Here is a 15,897-nt window from a genome sequence, read left to right on the forward strand (position 1 = left end):
ACTTTTTTGGAACTCGAATGACAGTAAAATTTTGAGAGGAATCGAGTTTGAGATACTCCTTAGGTGCTGATGCCAGAGAGCCGGCTCCCAAGCTCTTCAAGTTGCATCTGTGTGTCTGCAGAGTGCGGGATGCAGAGTGGTGTTTACAGCCATGGAACTGAATGAGGTTTCCTGGAGAAACTGTGTGTCTGGAGAAGTGCTGGGGCCTAGCCTAGGGGCAGGCAGTGTTCGTAGAGGTGCAGCTGAAGAGGGTCCAGGAAAGGAGACTGAAAAGACAGAGCATGGGGTCATGGGAGCCAGGAGGGGAAAAGGGTATTGCAGAAAGGAGGTCCTCAGCTGAGCTGGATACATCTCTGATCAGAATGGAGAAAAGATGGCTGGACTTGGCCACATGGAGTCACTGGTGACTGCAGTCTCCTTGGAGTGGTGGCAGTGGTGCTGGGTCTAGAGTGGGTGAACAGGGGCTTTAGGGGGTGGTGCTGGGGATGAGGCACTTTGTTTAGGAGATTTAGCCCTGAAAGGGATTTGGAAAATTGGACAGTAGCCAAAAGGGAACATGGCTTCAAGGGAGAGTTTCATGTGAATGGTGGAGACAAGGGAGCAGGTGTCTGAGCTGTGGGTGGGCCGGGATGGAGAGGAGGAGCTGTGAGGGCCAGGGAGGAGGGTGCTGAGCCCTGGGGAGGTGCAGGGCTGGGCTTTCCCCCCTAGGGAGCGGGCGGAGAGCAAGGGGACAGATGCTGAGCTGGTGGAAAGGCGTACCTGTGCCTCTGCTCCTGTGTTCCCCGGAGTGTGAGGCTGGTCACTAGCTGGGAGTGGAGGGGCGATGCAGCAGGTGTTAGGAGAGCAGCAGTGGGAGCAGTAGGAGGGAGAGAGGACACCCTGGCTTGGTCTACAAGGCTCACCCAGAGCCCCCACTGGGGTCTGTGGTCTCCACCTGTTGGCTCTCTTTGATGTCTTCCTCAAGGTGTCTGCTCTCTTGATGGTTCCCAGTGCTGTTATGAATTCATTCATCAGTCAAGGAATCTTCTGGACATTTTTAGGGATTTTATGTTGAACAGGCTATACACATATTTCTTCAGTCCATTACCTTTAGTCAATCGCTTTACTTTTGGACAGATTCCCTACCACAGAGCTGCGGGGCCAGTGCGCCTGCGGGTTCTAGGGTTTGGGAGGTTTGCCCTCCGGAAAGCCGGTGCTGATGGGCATTCTCACAGGACATGGTGTTCTCTCCCTGAGCCCGCTGTGACTCCAGGTGTCATGTTGTTTTAAACACGGGCCAGTTCTAGCAGGGTGCATTGTTGGCATTCCTGTGGACCAGTGAGGATGAACATTTTTCCGGGTTCAGTATCTCCTTGTCGCTTCCCCACCGCGCCGCCCCCCACCTTGCTTCCCGAGCTCTGAACATTCCCGATGTAACCAGGACGTTCACTCTATCCAGTGTGAATCCATATTCTCTCAGTGGACTCAGCGAATACTTGCTTCAAACGTCTGTTTTCTTCTCGTTTCTTCATTGTACATACGATTCTTGAGTTAATCTGGAGTTTTAAAAACGTTTTATTGTGGAAAATCTTGAACATACACAATTGAGTAGAAAAGTATAATAAGCGCATGTCCCTATCCTCCCGCTTCAACATTTATCAGTATTCTGAGATTCTTGTTTCTTCTATATTTCTACCCGCTCCCTACCTTCCATTGATTATTTGTTAATTAATAGAGTGATTTTTAAGGAAAGGTTTACCTTGACAGAAAAATGCAGCAGATAGTACAGAGAATTTCTTCCTCCTCCCCACACAGTCGCCCCTGTTATTAACATCTTGCATTACCACTTGTGTTAGCATGGTTCATGCATCACAAGCGGTGAACCAACATCGATACGTTGCTATTAACGAAGTCCATAGTTTACAGTACGGTTCACTGTCTGTAGTTGGATTTTGAGAAATGCATGATCTCCTGGATTCACCATTACAGTATCCTACGGAATAGTTGCATGGCCCTAAAAATCCCTGTGCTCTGTCTGTTCTTTTCTTCCTTCCCAACACCAGGCAACCACTCATCTTTATATTGTTTCTATAGTTTTGCCTTGTCTAGAATGGCATATATTTGGAATATGTGGATACTATAGAATAGAGTATGTGGCCTTTTCAGGTTGGCTTCTTTCACGTAGCAATATCTATTTAAGCTTCCTCTATGTCTTTTTGTGGCTTGATAACTCATTTCTTTTCTTTTTTTTTTAATATTGACTTAAAATACACATAGCAAAAATGTACCTTGTAATCTGTTTTTAAGTATAAACTTCAGTGGTATTCAATACATTCACATTGTTGTGCAGCCATCACCACCATCCATCCCCATCACCCTTGTAGATCTGAAACTCTCTACCTATTAAACAATAACTCTCCCTTCGCCCCTGCTCCCAGACCTTGGCAGCCACCATTCTGCTTTCTAACTTTATGATTCTGACTCCTCTAAGAACCTCATATAAGTGGAATCATACAGTATTTGTCTTTTTGTGACTGGCTTATTTCACTTAGCACAATGTCCTCGAGTTTGATCCATGTTGTAGCATATTGCAGAATTTGATTCCTTTTTAAGGCTAATAGTATTCCTTTGTATATATATATACCACATTTTGTTTATCCCTTCATCCGTTGATGGATACTTGGGTTGCTTCCATGTTTTAGCTGTTGTGAATAATGCTGCTTTGAACATGGGTGTCCAGATATCTCTTTGAGACCCTGCTTTTCTTTTGGATATGTACTCAGAAGTGGAATTGCTGGGTCATATGGTCATTCAATGTTTAATTTTTTGAGGAACTTCCATTCTGTTTTCCATAGTGCCTGCACCATTTTACATTTTACATTAATGATGTACAAGGGTTCCAATTTCTCTGCCTCCTCCCAGCACTTGTTGTTTTCTTTTTTTTGCATAACAGCTATCTTAGTGGCTGGGAGGTGTTATCTTATTGTAATTTTGATTTGCATTTCCCTAATGATTAGTGATATTGAGCATGTTTTCATGTGCTCATTGGCCATGTGTACATCTCTTTTGGAGAAACGTCTATTCAAGTCGTTTGCTGATTTTTGAATCGGCTTGTTTTTTTTTGTTGTTTAGGTTTAGGAGTTCTCTTTATATTCTGGATATCAATCTCTTATCAAAAATTTGATTTTCAAATACTTTTTGCCATTCTTTGGGGTGCCTTTTTACTCTGTGGATAGTGCCTTTCGATGTACAAATTTTAAAAATGTTCATAAAGTCCCATTTTTGTGTTTTTTCTTTTGCTACCTGTGCTTTTAGTGTCATATCCAAGAAATCATTGCCAAGTCCAGTGTCGTAACAGTTTTGTCCAGTGTTTGCTTCTAAGCGTTTTATTGTTTTAGGCCTTACATTTAGGTCATTGATCCATTTTGAGTTAATTTTTGTATATGGTGTTAGCTGAGGGTCCAACTTCATTCTTTTGCAGATTTATATCCAGTCTTCCCAGCACCATTTGTTGAAAAGACTGTCCTTTCTCCATTGAATGGTCTTGGTACCCTTGTCAAAAACCATTTGACCATGTATGTGAGGGTTTATTTCTGGGCTCTCTATTGGTGTATATATCTGTCTTTATGCCAAGACCACACTGTTTTGATTACTGTAGCTTTGCAGTAAGTTTTGAAATCAGGAAGTGCGAGTCTTTCAGTTTTGTTCGTTTTCAGGATTGTTTTGGCTATTCCAGGTCCCTTGTGGTTCCATATGAATTTTAGGATGGGTTTTTCTATTTCTGCAGAAAAATCATTGGGATTTTGATACAGATTAAATTGAATCTGTAGATTGCTCTGGGTAATATTGCCACTTTAACAATCCTTCCAATCCACGAGCACACAATGTATTTCCATTTGTGTAAATCTTTAATTTCTTTCTGAAATATTTTGGGGCTTTTATTGTGCAAATCTTCCACCTTCTTGGTTAAGTTAATTCATAAGTATTTTTTTATGCTATCGTAAAGAGTTGTTTTTGTAATTTCCTTTTCAGATAGTTCATAGAAATTGTGTTGTGTATAGAAATGCAACTTATTTTGAGTGTTGACTTTGTATCTTGCTACTTTGCTGAATTCATGTATTAGCTCTAACCTTTTTTGTGGAGTGTTTAGGATTTTCTACATATGAAATCATATCATCTGCAAACAGAGATAATTTTGCTTCTTTCTCTCCAGTTTGGAAGCCTTTTCTTTCCTTTGCTTGCCTCATGGCTCTGGCTAGAACTTCCAGTACTGTGTGGAATGGAAGTGGTGAAAGCATCTTTCCTAGTTTGTGGTCTTAGAAGAAGGGCTTTCAGTCTTCCAGTATCAAGTATTGTATTTGTTGTGGGTGTTTCACATGACTGTTTTTCATGGTGAGGTAGTTTACTCCTATTCCTCCTTAATCGAGTGTGTTATCATGAGAGGATGTATAATTTTGTCAAGCGGTTTTTTTTGCTTCCTTTTGTTGAAGTGGCATATCACATTGATTGATTTTTGTATGTTGAACAATCCTTGCATTCCAGGAATGAAACCCACTTGGTCAAGGTGTGTAATCCTTTTAATACTCTGCTGAATTAAGTTTGCTAGTATTTTGTCGAGGATTTTTGCATCAATGTTCATAAGGAATATTGGCCTGTAGTTTTCTTTTCTTGTGGTGTTTTTTTCTGGCTTTGGTCTCAGGGTTATGTTGGCCTCATAGAATGAGTTAGGAAGTGTTTCCTCTTCTTCATTTTTTTGGAAAGGTTGGAGAATAACTGATATTAGGTATGTTTGGTAGAATTCACCAGTGAAGCCATCGGGTGCTGGGCTTTTCTTTGCCAGGAGATTTTTGATTACTGATTCAGTCTCCTTACTAGTTATAGGTTTATTCAGATTTTCTATTCCTTTGTGATTTAGTCTTGGTAGATTTGTGTTTCTAGGAACTTGTCCATTTCATCTAGGTTATCCAATTTTGGGGTGTACGATTGTTCATAGTACTCTTTTATAATCTTTTTGGGTTCTGTAGAATTGGTAGTAATGTCTCCACTTTTATTTCTGTTTTTAGTCATTTGATTCTTCTTTTCTTAGTCCATCTAGCTTAATGTTTGTCAGTGGTTTCATCTTTTCAAAGATGTTTGGCCTATTTTTTAATTGGGTTGTTGATTTTCTTGTTGAGTGTTATGAGTTCTTTGTGTTTTTTGGGTATAAGTCCTTTCTTGCATTAATTCACTACCTATAATAACATGACAGTCCATTTTACATGTTAAATGTATGATAATGTATGAAATAGAAATGGTAGGAAAAAACTAAACAGGGGTCAGCAACATGGATTTTTCCAAAACTAGGGACCAAAGAAGATGTGTTGCCTGCTGGGCCCAAGGAGGAGCTGGGGAGGATGACGGGTACAGCATTTTTTTTTTTGTAAAAATTTTCTCTGAGTCTTTCTTCCTGGCCTGTCTTTTTATTCTCTTAAGTGTGTCTTTAGCAGAACAGAAATTTTAAAGTTTAATTAAGTCCAACTTACCAATTTTTTCCTACATGGATTGACTTTTGGTGTTGTATCTAAAATCTCGTTGCCAAATCCAAGATCATAGAGATTTTATCCTATGTTTTTCTAAGGTGTTTTGTACTTCTGCACATTATATTAGGTCTGTGGTTGATTTTGAGTCAGTTTTTGTGAAAGATGTAAGGTCTGTGTCTAGATTCCTCTTTTTCTTTTTTGTATAGTCATCCAGTTGTTCCAGCACCGTTTGTTGAATGGACTATTCTTTCTGTATTGTATTGCCTTTGCTCCTTTGTCAAAAATTAGTTTCCTTATTTGTGTGGGTCTATTTCTGGACTCTCTGTTGTTTTCCATTGATCTATGTATTTATTCTTTTGTCAGTACCAAGCTGTATTGATTATTGTAGCTTTTTAGTAAGTCTAACTAGGGTACTGTGGGTTCTCCATCTTTGTTCTTTTCCATGAATATTATGGTGACTGTTCTGGGTCTTTTTCCTCTCCATAGAAACTTTAGAATCAGTTTGTGGACATGCGCAAAATGACTTACTGTGATTGTGGTTGGTATTGTGTTGAATCTATAGATCAAGTTGGGAAGAATTGACATCTTAACAATATTAAGTCTTACAATCCATGAACATGGAGTATTTCCATCCATTTATTTAGACCTTTTATTTCTTTCATCAGAGTTTTATAGTTTTTTTCATCAAAATTGTATATATATTTTGTTATAGTTATTATTATATTTAATATTTTACAGTAAATAAATATTATTTAAATATTTCTCTCTTTTTTTGGTGCAAGTTTGAATGTTATTGTGTCTTTAATTTCAAATTCCAATTGTTTATTTCTGGTATATAGGAAAACAATTGATATTTGTTTGTTAACCTTGTATCCTGCAACTTTGCTGTAACTGCTTATTAATTCCATGAGGTTTTTTGTGGATTCTCTGGGATTTTCTGCATAGAAAGTCACATCATCTGCAAACGAAGACAGTTTTTCTGCCTCTTTCAATCTTATAATTTTTTCCCTTTTTTTCCTCTTCTTGCATCAACTAGGACTTCCAGTACAGTGTTTGATATGAGTGGTGAGAGGGGCATCCTTGCATCCTAGTTCCTGCTCTCAGGAGGAAAACTTTGAGTTTCTCACCATTAAGTATGATGTTAGCTGTAGGGTTTTTTAAATAGATGTTCTTTATCAAGTTGAGGATGTTCCCCTTTATTCCTAGTTTTTGAAAGTTGTTATCATGAATGGGTGTTAGATTTTGTCAAATATGTTTTCTGCATCTATTGATATGATCATGTGATGTTTCTTCTTTAGTCTGTTGGTGCGATGGATTACATTAATTGATTTTAGAGTACTGAATCAGCCTTGCATACCTGTAATAAACCCACTTGGTCATGGTATATAATTCTTTTTTTTACATTGTTGGATTCAATTTGCTAATGCTTGTTGAGGATTTTTGCATCTATGTTCATGAGAGATATTTGTCTGTAGTCTTCCTTTCTTGTAATGTCTTTGTCTGGCTTTGGTCTTAGGGTAATGATGGCCTCATAGCATTAATTAGGAAGTATTCCCCCTGCTTCTACCTTGTAGAAGAGACTGTAGAGAATAGGTAAACTCTCTTCCTTAAATGTTTGGTAGAATTCACCGATAAACAAACACACCTACTCATGGTGCTTTCTGTTTTGGAAGGTTATTAATTATTGATTCAATTTCTTTAATAGATATAAGCCTATTCATATTATCTGTTTCTTCTTGTGTGAATTTTGATAGTCTGTGTCTTTTAATGAATTTGTCCATTTCACCTAAGTTATCCGATTTGTGGGAATAGAGTCCTTCATAGTATCCCTTTATTAACATTTTAATGCTTATGGGATTAGTAGTGATGACTCTCTTTTATATATGGTATTGGTAATTTGTGTCTTGTCTCTTTATTTTTTCTTAGTTAACTGGGCTAGGATTTATCAGTGTTATTGATCTTTTCAAAAAAAGCAACCTTTGGTTTTGTTGATTTTCTTTATTGTTTTCCTATTTTCAATTTCATTGGTTTCTGCACTGCTTTTTTTTTCTTTTCTTCTGCTTGCCTTCAACTTAATCACTCTTCTTTTTCTACTTTCCTAAGGTCAAAACTTAGATTTTTAATTTTAGATATTTCTTCTTTTCTGGTATATGCATTCAGTGCTGTAAATTTCCCTCTAAACGTTGCCTTTCCTGCATCCCACAAGTTTTGATGAGTTGTATTTTTCATTTCCATTTACTTCAAATATTTTCTTTATTTCTGTTGATGCTTCCTCCTCTTCCCACTTGATATTTAGAAGTGTCTTTAATCTACAAGTATTTGAGGATTTTTCAGTTGTCTTGCTGTTACTGATTTCTAGTTTAATTCCATTGTGTTCTAAGAGCATATTTTGTACGGTCTCTATTTTGTTAAATTTGTTAAGATATGTTTTATGGCTCAGAATGTGATCTATCTTGGTGAATGTTCCATGTGAGCTTGAGAAGTTGTGTGTTCTGCTGTTGTTGGATGAAGTAGTTGTTAGTCGAGCTTCTTCAGAGAAACAGAACCAATAGGATGTATACATATACATATATAAGAGGATACTATTATAGATATGGGCCCCCACAATTATGGATTGCAAGCTGGAGAATGAGGAAAGCTGGTGGAGTAATTCAGTCACTGTCCAAAGGCCTGAGACTTGGCAGGGGGTGGGGGGGTCAGGGGATAGGGGCGATGGTGTAAGTTCCCGTCTGTATCTGAAGGCCCAAGGACCAGGAACATTGATGCGCCAGAACAGAAGACAGATGTTCCAGCTCAAACAGAGAGCAAATTTGCCCTTCCTTCATCTTTTTGTTCCATTCAGTCCTTCAATGCCCACCCACTTAGGGGAGGGCATCTGCTTTACTCAGTTCAGCAATTCAAATGCTGATCTCTTCTGGAAACACCCTCACAGACACACCCAGAAATGATGTTTTTCCAGGAATCTGGGCATCCTCGTAGCCCAGTCAAGTTGACGCAGAATATTGACCATCAGAGTAGTCTATAGATATCAGTTATATCAGTTGATTGATGGTGCTGAGTTCAACGATGCCCTTACTGGTTTTCTGCCTGCTAGATCTGTTCATTGCTAATAGAGTGATGCTGAAGTCTCCAGCTATGATAGTGGATTTGGCTATTCCTCCTTGCAGTTCTATCAGTTTTTGTCTCGTGTATTTTGGTGCTCTGTTGGTAGGTACATAGATATTAAGGATTATTATGTCCTGGATAATTGACACCTTTGGTAGTATGTAATACCCCTCTTTATCCCTGATGATTTTTCTCGTCCTAATGTCTGCGTTGTCTGAAATAATATAGCTATTCCAGGTTTCTTTCAATTTGTGTTAGCAGGATATATCTTTCTCTATCCCTTTACTTTTAATTTGTGTCTTTATATTGCGAGTGGCTTTCTTATAGACCACATATAGTTTTCTTTTCTGTACTCTGATAGTCTCCCTCTTTTAATTGGTGTACTTAGAGGATTCATGTTTAAACTGATTATTGCTACAGTTGAATTAATATCTATCATGGTTGTAACTGCTTTCTATTTGCTTTTTTGGTTCCTCTTCTTTTGTCCTTCTCTGATTTAAACTGAGTGTTTAATTTTATTTCATTTTGTCTCCTTTCTTAGAATATCAATTATAGTTCTTTCTAAAACTTTTTAGTGGCTCTCCTCGAGTTTGCACTATACCGCCACAACTAATCTAAGTCCATTTTCAAATAACACTACACTGCTTCACAGATAGTGCAAGTCCTATATAAGAGAGTATTCCCAATTCCTCCCCTGCCTTCCTTATAAAATTGCTGTCATTCATTTCACTTATACATATGCTGTGATCTCATCATTATTGTTGTAAATTTGAACAAACATTTATGTGTTAGGTCAATTAAGAATAAGAAAAAGAAAATATTTTATTTACCTTCAATTATTGCTTTTGTGATGCTCTTCTTTATCTCGCTTCGGGTTTCTGACCTATATCATTTTTCTTCTCTCTGAAGAACTTCTAGTATTTCACATAGAGAATGTCTACTGGCAATGAATTCTCTCAGGTTATGTATGAAAAAGTCTTCATTTGTTCTTTACCTTTGAAGGATAGTTGCACTGGAGATAGAATTCTCCTCTTTTCTTGCATGTCTTCTAATGAGAAGGGCGCTGTAATTCTCCTTCTTATGCTGAAGGTAAGGCTTCTTTTCCTCTGGGTTCTTTCAAGATTCTCTTTGTCTTTGGTTTGCTGCAGTTTGAGTACGATATGCCTAAATGTAGATTTTTTTGTATTGATTGTATTTGGTGTTCTCTGAGCGTCCTGGATCTGTGATTTGGCATCTATCATTAATTTGGAAAAATCTCAGCTATTATTACTTCACATATCTTTTCTTCTCCTTTCTCTCTTTCTTTTCCATCTGTTATTTCCATTATGCATATGTATCAGTTTTGTGATTGCCAACAATTCTCTGATACTCTGTTCTCCCCCCCCACCCATTCTTTGTTTTCGCATTTCAGTTTGGGAAGTTTCTACTGTTGTATCTTCAAATTCACTGCTTCTTTCCTCAGCCTTGTCCATCAAAGGCATTCTTCATTTCTCTTACAGTTTCTTCCCCCCCCCGCAAAACCCCGGTAGATAGTTGTATGTCATAGTTGCACATCCTTCTTGTTGCTGTAGGTGGGACACGGCCTCAGCATGGCCCGAGAAGCAGTGCGTCGGTGCGCGCCCAGGATCAGAACCCGGGCCGCCAGGAGCAGAGCGTGCGCACTTAACCGCTAAGCCACGGGGCCGGCCCTCTTACAGTGTTTCTGATTTGTGGGGTTTACTTTCGATTCTTTCTTACTGTTCCCTCTCTTCTTACATTGCTCATCGGTTCTTGCACGTTGTCCATTTTTTCCGTTATACTCCTTAGCATATTAATCACAGTAACTTTAAACTCTAAGACTGATAATTCCAAAATCTCTGCCATATCTGAGCAGGGTTCTCATGCTTGCTCTGTCTCTTCAGACTGTGTTCTTTCTTGCCTTTGTGCATGCCTTGTAACTTTTTTTAAAGGTGGACGTGATGTATCAGATAATAGAAGCTGACGTAAATATGCCTTTAGCTTGAGGTATCATGTTAACCTGGCCAGCTAGCGTTTTGACTGTGTCTAACCTCTACTGTAGCTGTAGCTGTAGATGCCAGGGGCTTCAAATTCCTCTAATGTCCTTATTTTTTGTCTCCTCTTTTGTCTTTGGGTTTCCCTATGAAATGTTTTTATAGGGCCTGTACCTTTGGGCTTTTCTGCTTTGATTAGTGGATCATAACATATTAGAAACTATCAGTCTGAAAAAACAACCTCACTCTTGGCTCACTGGAATAGTGATAAAAACTACCAGGGCATCAGTAAGAACTGTCCTGTTTTATGGCTGCTGTGAGATTTATTCCTTCAGGAAAACAGGTAGCACTAAAACTGGAGTTAGGTAGAGGTTCAGAGTTTATACAGCACAAGTGGATATGGAAGAGCTCTGTTTCGTCACATGGGCTGGACTTAGCTTTCAGAAGTGTACTCTATGTGAAGAGTAGTACAGACACACCAAGTTTTGTCTATAGTCACATCCCTCACTTAACCATGGAGTTTGCATCTCTTTGCAGCAGGAAGTGGAGAAGCTGCCAGTTTTGGAGCCTGTGCCTTTGTCTTCGCAACCCCTGGGTGCACTGAGTGTGTGAGTCAGGTATGCAGAATAAAGATGCCTTACCTGGGACTCCTGTTAGTATCGCCATAATTTTTATTCTGTCTTTCTCACTCTGATTTTTAGTTCTGATACTCCCAAATTAGTTCTGGCTGATTGTATTTTACTTCTACCGAGGGTGATCTTTTATTTCCCTTACCTCTTTCTTTAGGAGAAATTTTAGTTTTTAGAGTATTTGGAAGATACTATATATTTGAATAAATATTTGCCCATATATAAAGTCCACCAGCTACCATTGCTTAAATTGTTACTTCTGCCATAATTTTTCTTTAGTTTAATTTATAGGTCCTACATGCCCTTTGCTTCTTCTTACTTTGTTCCTAGGAGTTACCCAGTAGAATTAAACTAATTGGCAATTTTTATTCCTATTGAAACACTAGAAAAAATGTCTGTGGCATGTGGAAATTGTAATGAACTTGGTCATTCTAACCCTTTTTACAAGACTGTCCTAGCCTAGGTCTAGAGAAGGAACTCTAGGTTTATGTACCTTTCATCTGGTTTCCTCCTTCCATCTTATCTTCTTACCTTTTTTTTGAAAAGTGTAATTATTGTATTCACTAGGCACATTTAAAGTGCTCAATAGCCGTGTGTGTCTAGTGGCTAGTGTATTAGCACAGTAGCCTTAGGTACTGTGGTGCAAATTAGCAGATTTCCATCATCACAGAAAATTCTATGGGGCAATGCTGTTCTAGGAAATGAAGTAAGAGAAGAAAGTCTGTATATACAGTATGAAAGATGAGATTAAATGATCTATCTTTTTGCTAATGTATGTTTATCTATGTAGAAGACCCAAGAGACTTTAGTAACAACTATAATTAATAAGAGAATTTGGATTCAAGATAAATACACAACAATAAATAATTTTCTTTATTATAGCTGTATACACCTAGAAAGGGAAATGAGATAAACTTTATATTTGCAATAGCAGAAAAGAGAACTCAAACCAGACAAGGAAATATACATACTGCATGATTTCGTTTGTTTGTGGAATCTGAAAAAGTCAAACTCATTAAAGCAGAGTAGAATGGTGGTCCCCTGGGTCTAGGCGGGGTGGGAGGGAAATGTAGAGATGTTGGTCAAAGGGTACAAAGGTTCATTGATGTAGGATGAACTCGTTCTGGAGATCTAATGCCCAGCATGGTGACACAGTTTGTAATACTGAATAGTGTACTTGAAATTTGCTAAGAGAGTTAATCTTAAGTGTTCTCCCCACAAAAAAATCATAACTATGTGAGGTGATGGATATGTTAATTAGCGTGATTGTGGTAATAAGTTCACAATGTGTATGTATATCAAAACATCACATTGTACACGTGTATATTGTGTGTATATATATACACACAATATTTTTTGTCAAGTATACCTCAGTAAAGCTGGAAAAAAAACATTTTTTAAAAAATAATTTATAGAATACTTTGAATAAATCTAACCAGAAAGACACAAGACCTATATGAAGAAAACTATAAAACCTCATTATAAATATTTTATAAGTAACAACTTCATGAGCTCATGAAAAGGAACATGCAGTGTTCTTGAATGGGGAGACTTAATATCATAAAAATATCAATTCTCCCAGAATTAATATATAAATGTAATGCAATTCCCGTTAGAATCCCAGTGAGATTTTTTAGGGGGAATTGGATAAAATGAGTAGCCAAGAAAAGTCTGAAAAATAAGAACACTGATGAATACATTGCCTTGCCTAGGTATGAGGAAATGCTATTGAGCCAGTATGATCAAATTGACATAATATTAATCTAAGTTTAGACAGCTAGATCAGTGTAACAGAAAAGCAAATCCAGAGTGAGCTCCTAGGATGTGTGAAAAGTTCATGTAACACCATGGCAGTAGTTCAGTTCAGTGGGAAGAGGGTACACTATTTAATCATTGATCCTGGCACAATGGACTATCCATTCGGAAGAAAATAAAAATGGATTCTTACACAATTTTGAAAACTAAATTCCAGCTGGCTTAATACTAAAATAAAAATAAAAGGGTAAACATGGAAAGTCTGGTGGACTGTGGGTACAGTGCAGGGGTAGAGGAAATCTTTCTAATAAAGACTGCATACCCAGGAGCTCTATAAAGGAAGAGAGAGACTTACTCAACTATATAAACATTAAAAGTATATTTTTGGATAGAGAAGAAGAAATCACTTTATTCTGATACTTCCAATTCAACATTAAGATTATAGAATTTGTACGCAACTTTAATTTTGTGTTTGTACCTCTTTTGACTTTTGCTGAAATCTCAGTTGCTAATAACATTAACGTAATTATTTACTTTATTCTACAATGAATATCTTATAGTTTTAAAATAACAATTCCAGTATTATTACTAACAAATATGATTATTGAATGTAATTTAAAATTTCTTTGTGTTTCTTCTTGTCTTTGGGGTATATCCTGCCCGTTTAGTGAAATTACTGTGCTTTAAAGAATAATTCTCTGTGTCGCTCTGCCAAAAACTGCTATATATTTGAGTCATTTCTTGCATTTATTTTGTTTTCAAGTTGTGAGGACTTTTGGGTGTAATTTTTATAATTATGAAAAAAAGGTACGTGATTCCCAAGTGAAAATGATAAAAGACACATTCAGAGAAGTCTAGCTTTCCATCCTGACCCCCAGCAGCCTGTTCCTTCTTCTTAGAGGTAGCCATTTTTATTAGCTCTTATTTTCTACTTCCATTGTTTATTTTTGAATACCTAAACAAAAGGTTATATCTGGTCTTATTTCCCCTTTTCTTTCAAAAAAAGTACATACTATAGTACCGTTCTGTACCTTGTTTTTTCACGTAGTGGTGTATACTGGCGATCACTCCACAGCAATATATAGAAACCTTTCTCAGTTCTTTTGACAGCTGCATGGTATTCCATTGTTCCAATGCACCATATTTTATCCAGGAAATCTCCTATGATGGACATTTGGGTAGTTAAAGACTGGCGAAAGTTTATTGCTGGTGGGTGTGTGTGAAAAAAGTAATGAAAAATGATAGAAAATATATGTTTTGGTCTCTGCTGCCAGTTCGTGGCACAGAGCTCCTAAAACCCTTGTAGTTTCATAAACGATAAAAGTACCAGTAGCATCTTTGTTCTAGTATTTGGCCTTTGACCCTGGTTCCCGACACAGAGCTCCTAAATCCCTTGTAAATTGCTGGATGATAGGAGTATCATTTGTTCTAACAAGGTGACTCTTAATGGGCTCCTGAAGAACTTCAGGGTAGGAGCTCATCTCCAGAAAGACCAAGCCGTGATTAGAAGTTTGGAACTTTCAGCCCTGCCCCCAACCTCCAGGAAGGGGAGGGGCTGGAAATGGAATTAATAATCTATCATGCCTACGTGTTGAAGCCTCCGTAAAAATCCCAATAGGGAGTTGGCCTCGTGGCGTAGTGGTTAAGTTCTACACACTCCACTTCAGCAGCCTGGGTTTGTGGGTTCAGATCCCAGTGCAGACCTACACCACTCATCAGCCATGCTGTGGCAGTGACCCACCTATAAAATAGAAGAAGATTGGCAAGAGATGTTAGCTCAGGGCGAATCTTCCTCAGGGGAAAAAAAAAAAAATTCCCAGTAGTACAGGGTTTGGAGAGAGCTTCTGGGTTGGTGAACACATTCACATATCGGGAGGGTGGTGCAGCCCTGCTCCACGGGGCAGAAGCTCCTGTGCTCAGGACCCTTCCTGACCTCACCTTATATATCTCTTCATCTGGCTGTTCGTTCATATCCTTTACTATGTCCTTTATAATAAACCAGTACATATAAAGTGTTCCCTGAGTTCTGTGAGCCATTCTAGCAAATTGTCAAGCCCGAGGAGCAGGGCATGGGTACCCTGATGTGTAGCTGGTCAGTCAGAAGTACGGGTGACAACCTGGGACTGTCAACTGGTGTCTGAAGTGGGGGCGGGCATGTGGGACTGAGCCCTTAGCTTGTGATATCTGATTCTAACTCCGGTAGTGAGGTTAGAACTGAGTTGAATTGTAGGACACCCAGCTGGTGTCGGAGAATTGCTGGATGTGTGGAAAACCTACACACCTGGTGTCAGAAGTACTGTGTGGTAGTAGTGTGAGAGTAAAGGAGAAACACAGGAGGAAGAGTGTGTTTTCCCATACAGGTATTCTTCCACATTGATGGTAGAAATGTTTAGTATTATAGCCGTGGTAAGCAATCTGGCAATATCTATTGAAAATGTTAAAGATGTATATAGTATCATCCCATTTTTCAAAACAATCAATTACAAAAAAAAAAACATTTTTACTTATCTATCTCTATCTATCTATCCATCTATCTATCTAGGCTTATCTAACTAGGGAGAAAATAAGAAGAAACATATTAGGTTGTTAATAGGTGTGATGGGGGTACAATTGGAGAAGGGTTGGGGTAGCCAAGCAAAAAGACCAAGGAAAAAAAGGCTGTGGTTAATAAATAAAGCACGTATATATTCACATTGATGCATTTAGATAAAATTGTGTGAATATACATGAAAATATTTTTAAAATTATTTAGCAAATATAGTGGGGGGGAAGATCCCATTTAATATGGCAGTGTAAAATTTTAGATTGCCTAGGAGTTAAATGGATGTAAGGGCCTATATGAAGAGAACTTTGAATCTTTAATGGGAAACATAAAAGAAGACTTGAAAGAGGCGTTCCATATTGCAAGGGGCAGGCTCA

Source organism: Ceratotherium simum, chromosome 15 (assembly GCF_057802395.1).
Source record: "Ceratotherium simum simum isolate JZ-2026a chromosome 15, ASM5780239v1, whole genome shotgun sequence".
Taxonomy (NCBI): domain Eukaryota; kingdom Metazoa; phylum Chordata; class Mammalia; order Perissodactyla; family Rhinocerotidae; genus Ceratotherium; species Ceratotherium simum.